This window comes from Bombina bombina, chromosome 8 (assembly GCF_027579735.1).
Source record: "Bombina bombina isolate aBomBom1 chromosome 8, aBomBom1.pri, whole genome shotgun sequence".
Lineage (NCBI taxonomy): Eukaryota > Metazoa > Chordata > Amphibia > Anura > Bombinatoridae > Bombina > Bombina bombina.
Window position 1 is genome coordinate 32,836,239 of NC_069506.1, and position 16,955 is coordinate 32,853,193.

Here is a 16,955-nt window from a genome sequence, read left to right on the forward strand (position 1 = left end):
TGAAATTTTCTGAACAGGGGCACAGATAGCAAAACAAACTTTTCCCTATGCTATCCAAAACTAAAAAAAAGTTTGGCTAAAGTTTCACCTAAAAAAGTGACAACTTACATACAAATTCAACTTAAGAACAAACCTACAGAACCTATCTTGTTCATAACCTGGGGACTGCCTGTATATAATTTACATAGCCTTCTATGGTTGGTTAATATACTTTATTTGGGGGTTCAAGCAATATATTCTGTATATACTGATTCATTCTTTATTACTTTAATATATACCTCTTCAATGTTTTGATATATTTTTTATTCATGTTTACAGCCAAGTTTTTAATATATAAAATATTCTTAAATATCCATATGATGGTATTTAACATTTGTGAAGCTGAAAGTAGTTAGTTGCTGCTTAATCTCTTTAATAATATATGGTTAAAGGGATACAGAACCCAATTTTTTTCTTTTATGATTCAGATAGAGCATGCAATTTTAAACAACTTTCTAATTTACTCATTATATAATTTTTTCTTCGTTCTCTTGGTATCTTTATTTGAAAAAGCAGGAATGTAAGCTTACGAGTCAGATCATCTTTGTTTCAGCACCTTGGTACAGCTTGCTGATTGGTGGATAAATTTACCCACCAATCAGCAAGCGCTATCCAGGGTTCTGAACTAAAAATGGGCTGGCTCGTAAGCTTAATAATAATAATAGTAGTAAATTAGAAAGTTGCTTAAAATTGCATGTTGTGACTGCGTCATGAAAGAAAAAAAATTGGGTTCAGTGTCCCTTTAAGCACGAAACCCATCAGATAATTTAGGCCATGTATTTTTAAAGTTATTCTAATAAAGTTTTGAATTTTGTTTTTACATTTTCACTCTATGGTGCAGCCATTTTTCCTTTAGAGTTTTTGATTGTGGTTTTGGGCCACAACTTCTGCTATTGTACATCGAGGTATTATAGAATTAGTGGTTTTATTCACCCTATCTGCGAAGACTTATCAGTTCCAGATGTAGTCCGTGCCTGCAGCGTTCCTATTAATAATTTTCTTAACGATGCTCAGCCCGTCAAAAACTATTACCAGCCTCAATGTAAACATGACCTAAGGATTCAGAAGGAGTTGTTCTTTTCTCAAGATCTCACTATGAAATTATTCTACCATAACCTTTAATTCTACCATTCAAACAAAGATTTCAAAGGCGAATTGCTTGGTATTTTGGGGGTCAGACTGCCTTTTTGTCAGGCTCAGACTGATATACTGCAGGGTATTTCTCCTTTATGAAAAGCGTAGTGAGCTAAGAGAGACCGCAAATTGAGTGGCACAAGCCTATTGAACAAGCATATATTTCTCCAATGTTTGCTTATTCTCAGTCAAGTGTATTTTTTTTTTCTATCAATAATTGATAATGATTTATAAATCAGCTTCTGGGCCATTTTGGTGAAGGCTCATTCAAGCATGCCTGCAACTGACAGAAAAAGGGCTGCTAAATACAGTATAATTGAATAATTTATAAATACACAATAAAAGGAAAACGTAATTGTGCTTACTTTGAATTTGAAATGAGTTATAGAAGATTTTCTGGCAAATTTCCAAATTAATCACATTTTCCCACCCCCTGTGTCATGTGACAGTCAATAGCCAATCACAAAAATGCATATACGTCTTTACAGGAGTCTCAAAAAGAGTGCATATAAAAATAATGTGCACATTTTGATAATTAACATATATTTAAAACTTTTTTAAAATTGCATCGTTTATCTAAATTATGAAACTTTATTTTTGACTTCAGTGGTTCTTTAAAGGGACATGATACTAATATGCTAAATCACTTGAAACTAATGCAGTATAACCGTAAAAAGCTGACAGAAAAATATCACCTGAGCATCTCTATGTAAAAAAAGAAGATATTTTACCTCACAACTTCCTCAGCTCAGCAGAGTAAGTTCTGTGTAAAAAGTTATACTCAGCTGCTGCCCAGCTGCAGGTAAAAAATATATAAAAAAATGAAGAAAGGAACAGCAGCCAATCAGCAGTGCTGAGGTCATGAACTCTTTTACTGTGATCTCATGAGATTTGACTTAACTCTCATGAGATTTCATTGTAAACTTCCTTACACTGAATAGGGAAATAAGATGAGTGTGCATGTAAGCTCGCTCCTTCCACTGTCCCGGGGCAGACATACTGATTTGCTGCTTAGAAGTCCTTTACAATGGGATGTGGCTACTGAGGAATTTTTGAGGTAAAATATCTTTATTTTTTACATAGAGATGTTCAGGTGATATTTTCTAGTCAGCTTTTTACAGCTATGCTGCATCACATTCAAGTGTTTAAACGTTTGGGTATTATGGTCCTTTAAGAAGCATTGGTCAGCTGACACTTAAAGTGATAGTATACACCAATTTTCATTTAACTGCATGTAATAGACACTACTATAGAGAATAATATGTACAGATACTGGTATACAAATCCAGTGTAAAAACTTTTAAAAACTTACGCAGAAGCTCCCAATTTAACACTGTTAATGAGATAAGCCTGAGACACCCACTAAAAGGGGCTGATAGCAGAACCTCCCCCTCCCCTGCTTATCAAAAAAAACATTATACAAACAGAAGCAATGTGAAGTTTGTATACATCAGTATACATCTAAAACTTTGGGGCTTGGTTAGGAGTCTGAAAATCAGCAACATTTTATTTAAAAATAAGCAAAACTGTACATTTTTACAAAAACACCACCAGATGGGCTATATAAATGGATCATCTACAAAACATTTATGCAAAGAAAAATCAAGTGTATAATGTCCCTTTAACATGTTTGCAACCTCAAAGGTTCTGGATGTTAAGGAAATCCAGACTCATTCATCCCCGATCACTGACAAGCCCAGATTTTGCGCAATTGGTTGTGTGAGAACTATTGGTTGGTTGTACAATCTTAAATTCCGGCAGTCGGTGCTCCTCCAGAGGCTCCAAAAAAGGTGCAGAAAGATTCTCTTTGTGAAAACGTTATCCGCACACTGTAGAATTAATGATAGCCAATCTCTTCTACCATTGTCTTCTAATAAGTACTATTCTACAAGATAGGACTTAGTCTGGCATGAAGAGTTTTGTGATGTAAGGTAAGGTTGTCCAGCTATAACCCGATTCCAGATGCAGGGATGCTAATATTAGTGTCGTACTAATGTCTTACCAGGGTCATAAAATACAGTGCTGTAACAGATGGTGGTATATTATTATTTTATTCTTACTTTCAGGCACCTTAACATGAATGAGGCATTTATATTTTTCATGTCACAGTCAGGTAAAATGACTGCTATCAAACTGCACTTAAATCTAAGATCAAGCAAATATAGTAATGTGTTTTTGAAGATGGAGCACACTCCTGAGCCTTCATTAACTACAACTATAAGGCACTCAACCAAGTAAAGACAGCTGGAATCCTTGAGTTATTTGAGTATATTTCCTTAGCTGCTCTGGCTACATTTTAAGAAGTTTAATGAGCAGTTTGACCTAAATGACACTGACAATACTGGCTTTATCATGCTTTACGGTGGGCTCCATAAATTTAAATATGTTACCCAAAACCCCAATAATTTTGTATAAGAAAAAAAAAATATTTAACTCTTTCCACCTCATGGATTGTATGATGACCCTTACGTGGATAAAATATGTACTACGTGGACCACTGTGTGTATGATTGGCAGATTTGAGTAGTTGCCAATCAGCAGCAAGCTCCCAGTAATGCACTGCTGCTTCTGAACCTACCTATGTATGTTTTTCAACATTAGATGTAAAGAGAATAAAGCAAATTAGATAATGAAGTAAATTTAGAACGTTGATTAAAATTGCATGCTTTATCTGAATAATAAAAATTAAATTTTGACTATCCCTTTAAGGAACAGTTCTCTACAGTTGTAAGTTCTTTCTCTCTTGTAAAGACCTTGTGCATCATATGTGGAGAATATTATTGGAAATATTGGAATTTACCCTTATGTTTGTTTACATTCTTGAGCATACCTTAGTAGGGACAGCAGTTTAAACTTAAATAAAGTTAAAGTAGTAGCTAGTGCTACTGGCATTTTTTTTACTGCAGTCAGGTGTGCCCAAGAATAAAAGTGAAGCTTACATAGTTATTTATTGCCTGACTGGCTGTCCCTAACATCAGTCATTAGAAAAAATATGGCTGGATTGGACAGGGGACGATGGATAAATGAATGGTAAAACCCCCTGTATATCTTTAGAAACAAAAGATTTTATTAACCAAATGATATACCTCCTTCTCCTCATTCCTGCACCATTTTTTTGGCGCCAAACGGCATGAACCAATTGATTTCTACATTTCAATCATTAGTGTTTTGTTTGTTTCTTCCAATAATGTATTTAGCTGTTCATATATCAAATGACTCGACGAAATAGCCAAATAAATGCACAACTCTAATATTCAGTTCCTTCCATTCTCTGGTCTCAACACAAGGTGTTTTGCTTGAAGCTTTCTCAAGGGATACATTATCTTTTACATATATTTAATATGATGAAATATTTATTTACCAACAATGAATCAATATTACAATTTAAAGATGAAACAATTTTTTATAATTTACTCATTTCAATGCAGGAAAAACAATATAGCGACTTCCATTGTCTCTTAAGTGCACGCATGAGATAATGATATTTTTATGTAGCAATAAGTACAATCTAGGTAAAATATGATATGGATGAGACACTGGGGCCGAATTACCTGTGTCTGGTGGACATGATACGCTGTAGCGTATCATGTCCACCAGACATCGCTGAATGCCGACAGCATATGCTGTCAGCATTTAACATTGCACAAGCAGTTCTGGTGAATTGATTGTGCAATGCCGCCCCCTGCAATCGGCTGCTAGCAGGGGGTGTCAATCAACACGATCGTATAGAATTGGGAGGATTGATGTCCGCAGCCTCAGAGACAGCGGACGAGTAAAGGAGCAGCGGTCTTAAGACCGCTGCTTCTTAACTGATGTTTCCGGTGAGGCTGAAGGCTCACGCGGAAACAGGGACATCAGGGGCCATTCAGCTCTTGATAAATAGGCCCCACAGTCTCTGTTAACTGGCAAAACTGTATAAAAAAATCCTTCACATTTATATGTCTAAAACCTAAGGCTAATGAGGTATGCAGGAGGTCCTTGCAACATTATCAGCTGTCAAAGAACTTCCAAATGATTACTAAATGGTTACGTGGTTCTGTCTTTGCAAAGGAAATAAGGACACAGGAATTCTCTAGCCACGTTTATTCAAGTTTGTTTTTAATAACAGATAACTTAATTGTTTATTCCCCATAACCAAGAGGTGTTTGCTCAAAACGCTACAGCATGTCACCTTACACTATGCAAGATACCCCCCAAACATCTTCCCCATCTACTGCCATTAGAGTCCCTTCCTAAGATGCAAGTACCCCACCCAACTGCTGAGAAATGTCCAACATCCCATAGGCACATGAAGGGAGGGTGAGCTGCATGAAGGAGTGATAGGTACATGAAAGTTGGTTAGCTGCATAAAGGGAGGGTGAGCTGCATTAGGTTATTTACTATTTGATGCAACACTCTGTAGAACATACCTACCAACATTTCCCTGGAGGCACTCTGAGATAGGTAGTTAAAGAAACTTGTGGGCATTGCCCTACTGGTGTTTTGTGGGTGAGTGCCATAATGGAAGGTGCAGGTCACAGGTGAGTTGTGGGTGGAGCTGAAATGTGTTGTGAAGGTGACAAGGAGAATAATGGGCCCGACAGGGAGTTTTCTTGGTGACGATTGAAAACTTAAGCTCTAAGAAGCCGCAGGAGGAAAGTGGTTCAGATCTCCTAACCCGTGACAATCCCTGTTGGTACCCAATACTTAAATCTATAGAACACGGGGTTGACAACACACCTCTTCATTAGAATAAAGCCCAGTGCATGTGGCAGATTCTTAAGCTTACTTAGACATGTGGGAAGTCAAAGATTAGTGCCAAAATCTTTGTTTTCAAAGCAATAAAAAGAATGAGGCCTAGAATACAAGAGAGCAATAACGGAGCATGTGTTATCCATAACTCAAATTTTATCTAAGAATAGAGCACAGTCTGGTACTACAAGTGAATGGTAAAAAAATATTTACCAGAGAATCTTAACGTGACCGCCATTTTAGTGCTCTCTAAACGTTCAATGGAAAGCACAGATGGTGTATTGTGTTGTAGCGTAACACATAATAGGCCTGAAAAATTTAGCTCAACTGGAGGCCTGAAGTAAAGTGATAAGGCTAGAATATATCAATACCTAAACATATATATCATATATATATATATATATATATATATATATATATATATATATATATATATATATATATATATATTACTGTATTTCATACAAACACCCACACACACACATATTGATCAATATTGCTTCTGATCTGAGGAAGAGAGGAAAGCTTGTATTACTGCATACTGCAATACTTATTTACTGCAATAATGCAATACTTTATTTTGAGATATATATACTGTATATATACTGTAGTGTATATATATATATATATGTGTGTGTTAAATGTAAAACATAGTATACAACAAGGTGTATGTATGTGTGTGGATTTCTGTGTGTATGTATATATGTGTTTATGTATGTACAGTATATGAGTGTGCATGTATTTATGTTTGTGCATGTGTATATACATACGTATGTATGTGTGCACATTATTTTTTTAATGTGTCCCCATAGAAGTCTATTAAGTGAGGGATTTAGGGTACTCGCTCTATCTAACATCCAGATATAAGCACGCCCTATGCTTTTGCTAGAGAGCTAATATTTTAGCATACCTAGGTAGACTCAAAATACCATTCAGGTGTCTTGAGCACTATATTGCAGCAGTTTTGCAATAATGTTTTGTAAAAATATTATATACATAGTGTTCAAGAGACATGCATGCTAGTCTTGAGTCTACCTATGTATGCCTTTAACAAAGGTTACAAAGAGAAGAAAGTAAATTTACTTGTAGAATTTCATTATATTTTCTTTATAAATGACATGCTCTATCTGAATCCTGAAAGTTTCACGTCCCATTCACGTCCCATTCACGTCCCATTAATAAAACATACCTCTATCACAATCATCACATTATATTGTTTCTTCTAAGACCATTCTGTGTTTGTCAAATCGTAATCTCATGCCCAGAGCAACGAAGGTGGTGTGATATATTATTAGTAAGAAATGCAAAATAAAATGTCTCTGTATTAATCTTGCATTAAGTCCTTTTCTTTTCAATTTCCCCTTCAATTAATTTTCCATCATTTCACTCAAATGTAAAGAAAAAAATCAATTAATGATTGATACAGCTGACGAGACTCAAATTTGGTTCCAAACTGAAGAATTTAATTGGTGCCTGCACAGTGAAATGATATGAAGTACCAAATTATAATTTTTTTAAACTCCTTAAAATCATTTTTTTTTTCTTCAATTGCGGGTTCCTGGCAGCAATAGGTTAACGCACTGGGTAAGCTCTGCCAATATCGCTAAAGCTATATTTATCTGTACTTTATTCTTCATTTAAGCTCCCCATGAATTGTATAAAGAGAGAGCAAATAGCATGCAAAGTACGGCTGATACTAAAAGATGTTTTTTAGAAAATCAGCTTTAAGTGTTCGGCTTGAGAGCTGCCTTTACTGTCGCTTTGTTACATAAAACACAGAACGTTTCCTTCTCTGCAAGTTTAGGGCCATTTTTGCAAAATTCCTTTTAAAGGGACATGAAACCCAATTTTTTTTCTTTCATGATTTAGAAAGAGCATATAATTATAAACAACTTTCTAATTTACTTCTATTATCTAATTTGCTTCATTCTCTAGATATTCTTTGCTGAAAAGCATATCTAGATATGCTTAGTAGCTGCTGATTGGTAGCTGCACATAGATGCCTCCTGTGATTGGTTCACCGTGTGTATTGCTATTTCTTCATTGAAGTATATCTAAAGAATAAAGCAAATTAGGTAATAGAAGTAAATTGGAATGTTGTTTAAAATTGTATTCTCTACTTTAATCATGAAAGAAAATGTTTGGGTATAGTGTCCCTTTAAGTTAGAGGGTCAAATACTAGTTAGTAGTATACTAAGAAAGCCTACAAATAATGCTATTAATGCATTACTTGGGACTGGGGCCCCCAAAGTAATCTTATCTTAAAGAAGCATGAAATCCAAATGAGTTGATTGGTTTTCTTGGTATACTTTTTTGAAGGAGCAGCAATGTACTACTGAGAGCTAGCTGAACACATTGGTTTAGCCAATGATAAGAGGCATATGTGCATAGTCACCAATCAGCAGCAAGATCCCAGTAGTGCTGCCTAAACCTACCCAGGTATGCATTTTTAAGAAAGGATACCAAGAGAAAAAAGCAAATTAGATAATAGATATAAATTAGAAAGTTGTTTCAAATTGTATTCTCTAACTGAATCATGAAATAATTTTGAGGGGTTTCATGTTCTTTTAAGTAAATTTGGAAATCAAAATTAAACTTTCATAATTGGAATTAGATGTGTGGATGTTAACATATTTTTTATTATTTTTTATATTTATCAGAAGTAAATAAACATAAAATCTCTGTAACAAGTCAACAGATGAATGCACGTGGCAACTATTTTGGATCGTGGCTTTTGATTACCAGACCCCAAACTATATCTGCTGCACATAGAACCAATTATTTATTACTGACAAACTCTTTTAATTAATTGAGACACTTAACACAAATATATATACAGCAGTGACGTGCAGTGACGTCAGAGGCTGGTGAGGCAGTGGCTAGGATACACCTTCATTCTTTAGATATCCTTTGTTGAAGAAATAGCAATGCACATGGGTGAGCCAATCACATGAGGTATCTATGTGCAGCCACCAATCAGCAGCTACTGAGCATATTTAGATATGATTTTCAACAAAGGACATCAAAAGAATAAAGAAAATTAGATATTAGATGTAAATTGGAAAGTTATTTAAATTTGCATCTGATTTTAGTCTAAAAGGATTGTAACAGAAACTCTTGCCAGATAACACAATGCTTGCTCTGATTATGAGATTAAAATATGTTTAAAACATACTTTTTACTTTAATGCTGCAAATTATGCTTATAGATTCTTTCATTACATAGAGAGTCAGAGGGGGAGGAAGAGAGACAGAGAGAGAAAGAGACCATGGGGGAGAACAACACATAAGGAGAGAGATCGATAGAGAGAGAGAGAGAGAGAGAGAGACACACACACACACAACGGGGGGGGGGGGGGGGGGACACTGCATTTTAAAGTAATATAACAGCAGAGCTACAGAGAGTTCAGAAAATTAGTCTATAATTTAGTGTGAAGTACAGAGGCAAGCTGCTAAGTTAGTGGGTGTAAAGTTTGAGTAAACAAAATACAAAAACGACCCTGCTGTAAAAGAGTAAAAAAAACACTAAACCACATTCATTAAATTATCATTTTCACTAACAGATTCCCTTTCAGTAAAATCTTACTTTAATAAGATGTGGCTGAAACACTGCTCTCTGTGCCTCTTTTCCTGCTATGTAAGGATTCAGGAAGTGACAGTGGCACATTCCACTGCACTTAGAGGGGAAGAACAGAACTCTCTTTTTCACTTTAGCAAAGCTAGCAGGTTCACAGGACAGCAACAAAATATATGAAAGTTGTTTTTTTGCGTTTTTGTTTTGTTTTATATGATTTAACATCCAGCCCCAACCCTATGTTCCACTTACTAATGCCTCTCGCTGGATTAGTTCAGCCCAAATAGGACTGCCTCAAATAGGCAGTTAATGGGCAATGCAATGATCGTAACCACTTGCATCCAGTAGGTGGCGCAGCATGTTGTTTAATGGTGGGCAGACCTGCTTGTGCCTCTCCATTGCACAACATGTAGCTGTGAGAAAAAAAAATGCTGGGGGAAAATAAATTACAATTTTTTTTTTTTAAAGCCAATAAAAAAATATATATATTTGCCCATATGAGAGGTGAAGCACTGCCTCACCTGCCTCTAGTGACTGCACATCACTGATATACAGGTAAATATATACATAAATATATATATATATATAAACATATAAATATATATACAGGGAGTGCAGAATTATTAGGCAAATGAGTATTTTGACCACATCATCCTCTTTATGCATGTTGTCTTACTCCAAGCTGTATAGGCTCGAAAGCCTACTACCAATTAAGCATATTAGGTGATGTGCATCTCTGTAATGAGAAGGGGTGTGGTCTAATGACATCAACACCCTATATCAGGTGTGCATAATTATTAGGCAACTTCCTTTCCTTTGGCAAAATGGGTCAAAAGAAGGACTTGACAGGCTCAGAAAAGTCAAAAATAGTGAGATATCTTGCAGAGGGATGCAGCACTCTTAAAATTGCAAAGCTTCTGAAGCGTGATCATCGAACAATCAAGCGTTTCATTCAAAATAGTCAACAGGGTCGCAAGAAGCGTGTGGAAAAACCAAGGCGCAAAATAACTGCCCATGAACTGAGAAAAGTCAAGCGTGCAGCTGCCAAGATGCCACTTGCCACCAGTTTGGCCATATTTCAGAGCTGCAACATCACTGGAGTGCCCAAAAGCACAAGGTGTGCAATACTCAGAGACATGGCCAAGGTAAGAAAGGCTGAAAGACGACCACCTCTGAACAAGACACACAAGCTGAAATGTCAAGACTGGGCCAAGAAATATCTCAAGACTGATTTTTCTAAGGTTTTATGGACTGATGAAATGAGAGTGAGTCTTGATGGGCCAGATGGATGTGCCCATGGCTGGATTGGTAAAGGGCAGAGAGCTCCAGTCCGACTCAGACGCCAGCAAGGTGGAGGTGGAGTACTGGTTTGGGCTGGTATCATCAAAGATGAGCTTGTGGGGCCTTTTCGGGTTGAGGATGGAGTCAAGCTCAACTCCCAGTCCTACTGCCAGTTTCTGGAAGACACCTTCTTCAAGCAGTGGTACAGGAAGAAGTCTGCATCCTTCAAGAAAAACATGATTTTCATGCAGGACAATGCTCCATCACATGCGTCCAAGTACTCCACAGCGTGGCTGGCAAGAAAGGTATAAAAGAAGAAAATCTAATGACATGGCCTCCTTGTTCACCTGATCTGAACCCCATTGAGAACATGTGGTCCATCATCAAATGTGAGATTTACAAGGAGGGAAAACAGTACACCTCTCTGAACAGTGTCTGGGAGGCTGTGGTTGCTGCTGCACGCAATGTTGATGGTGAACAGATCAAAACACTGACAGAATCCATGGATGGCAGGCTTTTGAGTGTCCTTGCAAAGAAAGGTGGCTATATTGGTCACTGATTTGTTTTTGTTTTGTTTTTGAATGTCAGAAATGTATATTTGTGAATGTTGAGATGTTATATTGGTTTCACTGGTAAAAATAAATAATTGAAATGGGTATATATTTGTTTTTTGTTAAGTTGCCTAATAATTATGCACAGTAATAGTCACCTGCACACACAGATATCCCCCTAAAATAGCTATAACTAAAAACAAACTAAAAACTACTTCCAAAACTATTCAGCTTTGATATTAATGAGTTTTTTGGGTTCATTGAGAACATGGTTGTTGTTCAATACTAAAATTAATCCTCAAAAATACAACTTGCCTAATAATTCTGCACTCCCTGTATATCTAAAGACCGCTGCTCCATAACCCTGTCTGCCTGCTCTGATGAGGCGGATAGGAATTGCCGCAATTCAACCCGATCGAGTACGATCGGGTTGATCGACACCTCCCTGCTGGCGGACAATTGGCTGCGAGTCAGCAGGGGGCGGCGTTGCACCAGCAGCTCTTGTGAGCTGCTGGTGCAATGCTGAATACGGAGAGCGTATTGCACTCCGTATTCAGCAATTTCTTGCGGACCTGATCCGCACTTTCGGATCAGGTCCGCAAGACCTTTCATAAATCGGCCTCATAGCATTAATATATATATATATATATAAACAAATAATACAGTTGACACACACATATATATATAAAACTATCAGGAACATTCTATAACAATATGCTTGTAAGATTGTGATACTCAATGAATTACGAACATAATGTCAGCTTTTTCTTCGAGCCCCTTGGCAATCTCAAGAGCTTCATATTCAGCTCAGTGAACTGCAGAGAACAAAAGCACGTTAAACTTTCAGCAAATCTATTTAGCTTGACTGTATTTTTGTTTATTATAATTATAAATACTTATGTGATTAAATTCATTTTCTGCTTTTAGTGCACCATTAAGATCATTTTATCATTCTCTCATATGATTCATTCCATTTTTTTTCTCCCAGATTTGCATGTTTCTAGCATACTGTAATAGTTCTAAATGTGTAGCTTAAATGTGTATCGTCATTTGTGACTAAATACTTCCAAAAAGTTCTTTAAAAGCATCTATTTTATGAAAATCAAACGGAATCCAAGTTTTCATAAATATTCAGAATGTGATTTATATTTTAGCAAGGTTCTGCCTGCGACTCCTGTAATTACCATTTAATGAATAGATAGGAAATTCTTTAGCTCTAGTAACAGATAAAACAGTTATTTTCATTAACAAATCTGCACTTATAACAAAATAAAATGTTACATTATGCATGTTGCAGTTGCTGGAGAAAAATTAAAGGGATTTTGAAGTCTGCTGGATTTTTCCTAAAAGTATAAATACGGTAGGATAGCCTTATGCTTGTCCCAGGCATTCTTAAAGTTCGCACAGTGTGTGTCATTACTAGCTCTTGTGGAAGTTTATTCCATGAATCCATTACCCTTTCTGTAAAGAAGCTTTTCCAAATTACTCCTGAATATACTACACTTCAGCTTGAGATCATGAACCCTTGTTAGAAACATAGACACCCAAGTTGCATATGATTGATCCTATTAGGATTATTTTTGTAAAGTTGAACATTTTCCACCAATCTCTGCTAAAGAATGGTCATATGGTTGCATCTCTGCCCTAACAAAAATGATAAATTTATAAAAAATGCTTTGAAATGCTATGTGCGTGTGTGCCTACATGTCACATGACCTTCACGCCTTACTGGTCACATGGATACTACCAGAAAAGAGAAGTAAAGTGTGGCCATGTTTAAAACAGTTACATTGCGTGCATAAATTAACTATTTTGTGCATACAATGTAACTGCATCTTTGGGACACATTATTTTGTGAGCACGCCATACTGATTGTTGCATGAGCACAAAATAGTTAATTTGTAGGAACAATATAATCCACTGTGCTCACCATATATTACAACGTAGGATCATTTATACATATTTTATTGTTGTGACACTGGCAGGGCTATGTATTAAATTTATATGAAAGGCAAAATTAAAGATTCATGATGCAGACAGAACATACAATTTTGAATTGACTTCTATTATAAAATTTACTTAGTTCTATTAATCTTTTTTGAAAAGCATATGTAGATGTCCTCATAACCAGTAATGCACTAGCTGGTGATTGGTGACTACACACATATGCCTCTTGTCAACAGCTCACCAAATGTGTTCCGCTAGCTCCCAGTAGCGCATTACTGCTCTGGAGCTTACTTTAATTATGTGTTTAACCCATTTGCAAGCAATAGTGCAATACTAAAATAAACACAAAGAAAAGAACAATCTGTGCTAATAATCCCAGATGTAAAAAATATATACGTGTTAATAACACATACTCAAAACAGACAAGGAAGAATAATGTCCTAGTTATATAGGCACTCCGCAGGAAGCAGAACACAGTCTTGTATCGGATACAGGAGGCGAAGGAGTGTCCCGTGATATATATCATGCTCGAATATTAATATGTGTAGTCACAGTACCTCAAAGTGTCCAGACTGTAAATATTAAATCCTGAGCGGGGCAAACAACGAGATGTCACTCTTGAACAATGCTTCTCTGGCGTTGTACTGCTTACTTTCGAAGTTCCGGCGTATAGACACAGCTAGGGGGTGCTGCCGGATGATGACATCACTCGGTGGTGAGTACGGTGTCCGAGATGCAGCTCCACACATGCTAAGTTCTATTTGTCCTCTTGATAAAGCCTGTTCTTGAAACAGGGGGAAACACATTGAGGTTATGTTTTAATATGATTCTCCATTTTTAATTTTATAATTTGCTTTGGAGTGGACAATTGATATCTATTACCGGAGGTTACCCTGTGGGATACGTGGTGGGTTCTGCGTTTATGGGCAACTGACTGTTTCCATCACCGGTTGATGAATCTGTGATCCGCTAATTTGCTTATAACGATTATATGCTGTTTTACAATTTACGTCTTGTAAGTGCAATTCTTTTATGCGCTTTATGTCTGTGTAAATAAAACTCACTTGAATCGAGTTTGCGCTCCTTTCTGTTTTTGTGTGCAATACTAAAATATACTAACAATTTACAGCATTTTGTAGTTTTATGTCACTTTAAGCTCTTGTTAAATAAAAAATGGTGGCATTTTGGTTAAGTTAGATTGATACAAACGTATTAGATATATAGGGGCTGAATTATCAAGCTCTGAATGAAGCTTGATGTCCCTGTTTCCGCGTGAGCCTTCAGTTATGAAGCAGATGAGACTGCGGACATCAATCAGCCTGATCCTATACAGTCAGGCTGACTGACACTCCTGCTATCGACCAATCTGGAGGGGGCAGCATTGCACAAGCAGTTCTGGTGAACTGCTTGTGCAATGATAAATGATAAATGCTGTCGGCATTCATTGATGACTGTCGGACATGATCCGCTGAGCGGATCATGTCGAACAGACCGATGATAAATTGGCCCCATATTGTAAAACCGAAACAATTAATTGATAACAAAGCTACAACATTGAAAATTATTTCTTTCTCTCGTTCTCTCTTTCTCTTTCTCTTTCTCTCTCTCTCTCTCTCTCTCTCTCTCTTAAGATAACAAAAACTAAGATTCTGGTTTAATCAAAGCAAGTCAAATTTGTGAAAAGTAATTTGTTCTTTAACCTACAAGCTATCTGGGCATTAAGAGGTTAATATTTTTAATACTGTGATAAAATACGTAAGACCTAATCTGCTCACTGGCTAAGAGGCACGCTGTACATTGGTAGGAAAAGGAACTGGCACTAATCCTACTAAATCCCTGGGCTCTTAAATTCTATTTCTGTTTGTGGGATTTTATTTCCTTATCTGGGACACTGATGACCGGTGATCTTATAGTTAAAGGGTGCTTGGCTGACGAGTGATTTGGGTGCCAACGACTCTGATCACGTAGATGTAGCAATTAGCAGTGCAAGCGATAAGGAATTGTTCTCATTTATTTTAATCATTGAGGTAAGAGGTGCTTAATTAACTGCTTCACCAGTAATACCCAGCACTGTGTAGAACAAGCTCGTTTTAATTACAGGTGCCTAATTATTTGGTCAGAATGTTAATATGGTATTTGCACACTTATGCAGTAACTGCATACACGTCCATTTTCTTTAGAATTCAATGGTGGCCAATCAAGCAGCTGAATTAGGCTGAGTGACATATCATTCTGCCAATAGTAACTACACAAATGCCCAGAACTGATATGCCAGGGCAGAAAAAGTGCAGGAACACTTGTTGCCTCTAGGAATACAGTGTTGCATTGTAAGCAGTTTGGTTACAAGTTAGATACAAACATGCTGTGAAATGTTATTTAATCTGTGACTGTTTTGCAGAGAAACAAAAACTGAGGGCTAAATTACTATGGCGCTCTAATTGTAGCGCTCAAGTGATATGGGTATTTCATGGTTCTTTGTGTGTGACAGAAATAGTGTACATATTATGATTTATGAGATTAAAGTGAACAAGCTCACTTGAGCGCAACTGACTTCAACGCTCTTTGGGTTAGCGTGACTTTAGAGCCCTGGTTAAATGTTAGGCGAGACAAAAAAATGCACAAAAACCATCAAAAATGAACTTAACAGTATACTCATATTAACACTGTATGATAAAAAATATTTTTTTAAAAATGCATTAAAAAGTTATAAGGGTTCAAAGTCAAGAGGGGGCTGATTTATCATGGCCTGAATGGAGCCAAATACCCCTGTTTCCGCGAGAGCCTTTAGGCTCACCGGAAACAGCAGTTAAGAAGCAGTGGTCTTAAGACTGCTGCTCCTTAACTCGTCTGCTGCCTCTGAGACTGCGGACATCAATCCACCCAATCGAATACGATTGGGTTGATTGACATCCCCTGCTAGTGGCCGATTGACTGCAAATCTGCAGGGGGCAGCATCGCACAATCAGTTCATCAGAACTGCTTGTGCAATGTTAAATGCTGCCCCCTGCTGATATGAAGATAGAGTGTATCATACAGATCACATTACCTGTAGGAATTGCACTGTAAGTACCATGATCATAACACAATACCTCTAGGACTATGATGATATAGTGTATAATACAGCTGACATTACCTCTAGGAATAGCACTGTAAGTATCATGATCATAACACAATATATCTAGGACTGTGATGATATAGTGTTAGTGTATAATACAGCTGACATTACCTCTAGTAATAGCACTGTAAGTACCATGATCATGGAGCTGCCCCCAAAATAAAAAAAAACCTAAGCTCCCCATTGCCCTGAAAAGGGCATTTGGATGGGCATTGCCCTTAAAAGGGCATTTAGCTCTTTTTCTGCCCAAACCCTAATCTAAAAATAAAACCCACCTAATAAACCCTTAAAAAAAAAACTAACACTAACCCCCAAAGATCCACTTACAGTTTTTGAAGACCGGACATCCATCTTCAACAAAGCCAGCAGAAGTCTTCATCCAAGCGGGTCGAAGTCTTCATCCAAGCCGGCAGAAGTCTTCATCCTGACGGCATCTTCTATCTTCATCCATCCGGGGCGGAGTGGCTCCATCTTCAAGACATCCGGCGCAGAGCATCCTCTTCTGTCCACGGCTAATGAAGAATGAAGGTTCCTTTAAGGGATGTCACCCAAGATGATGTCCCTTGAATTATGATTGGCTTACTA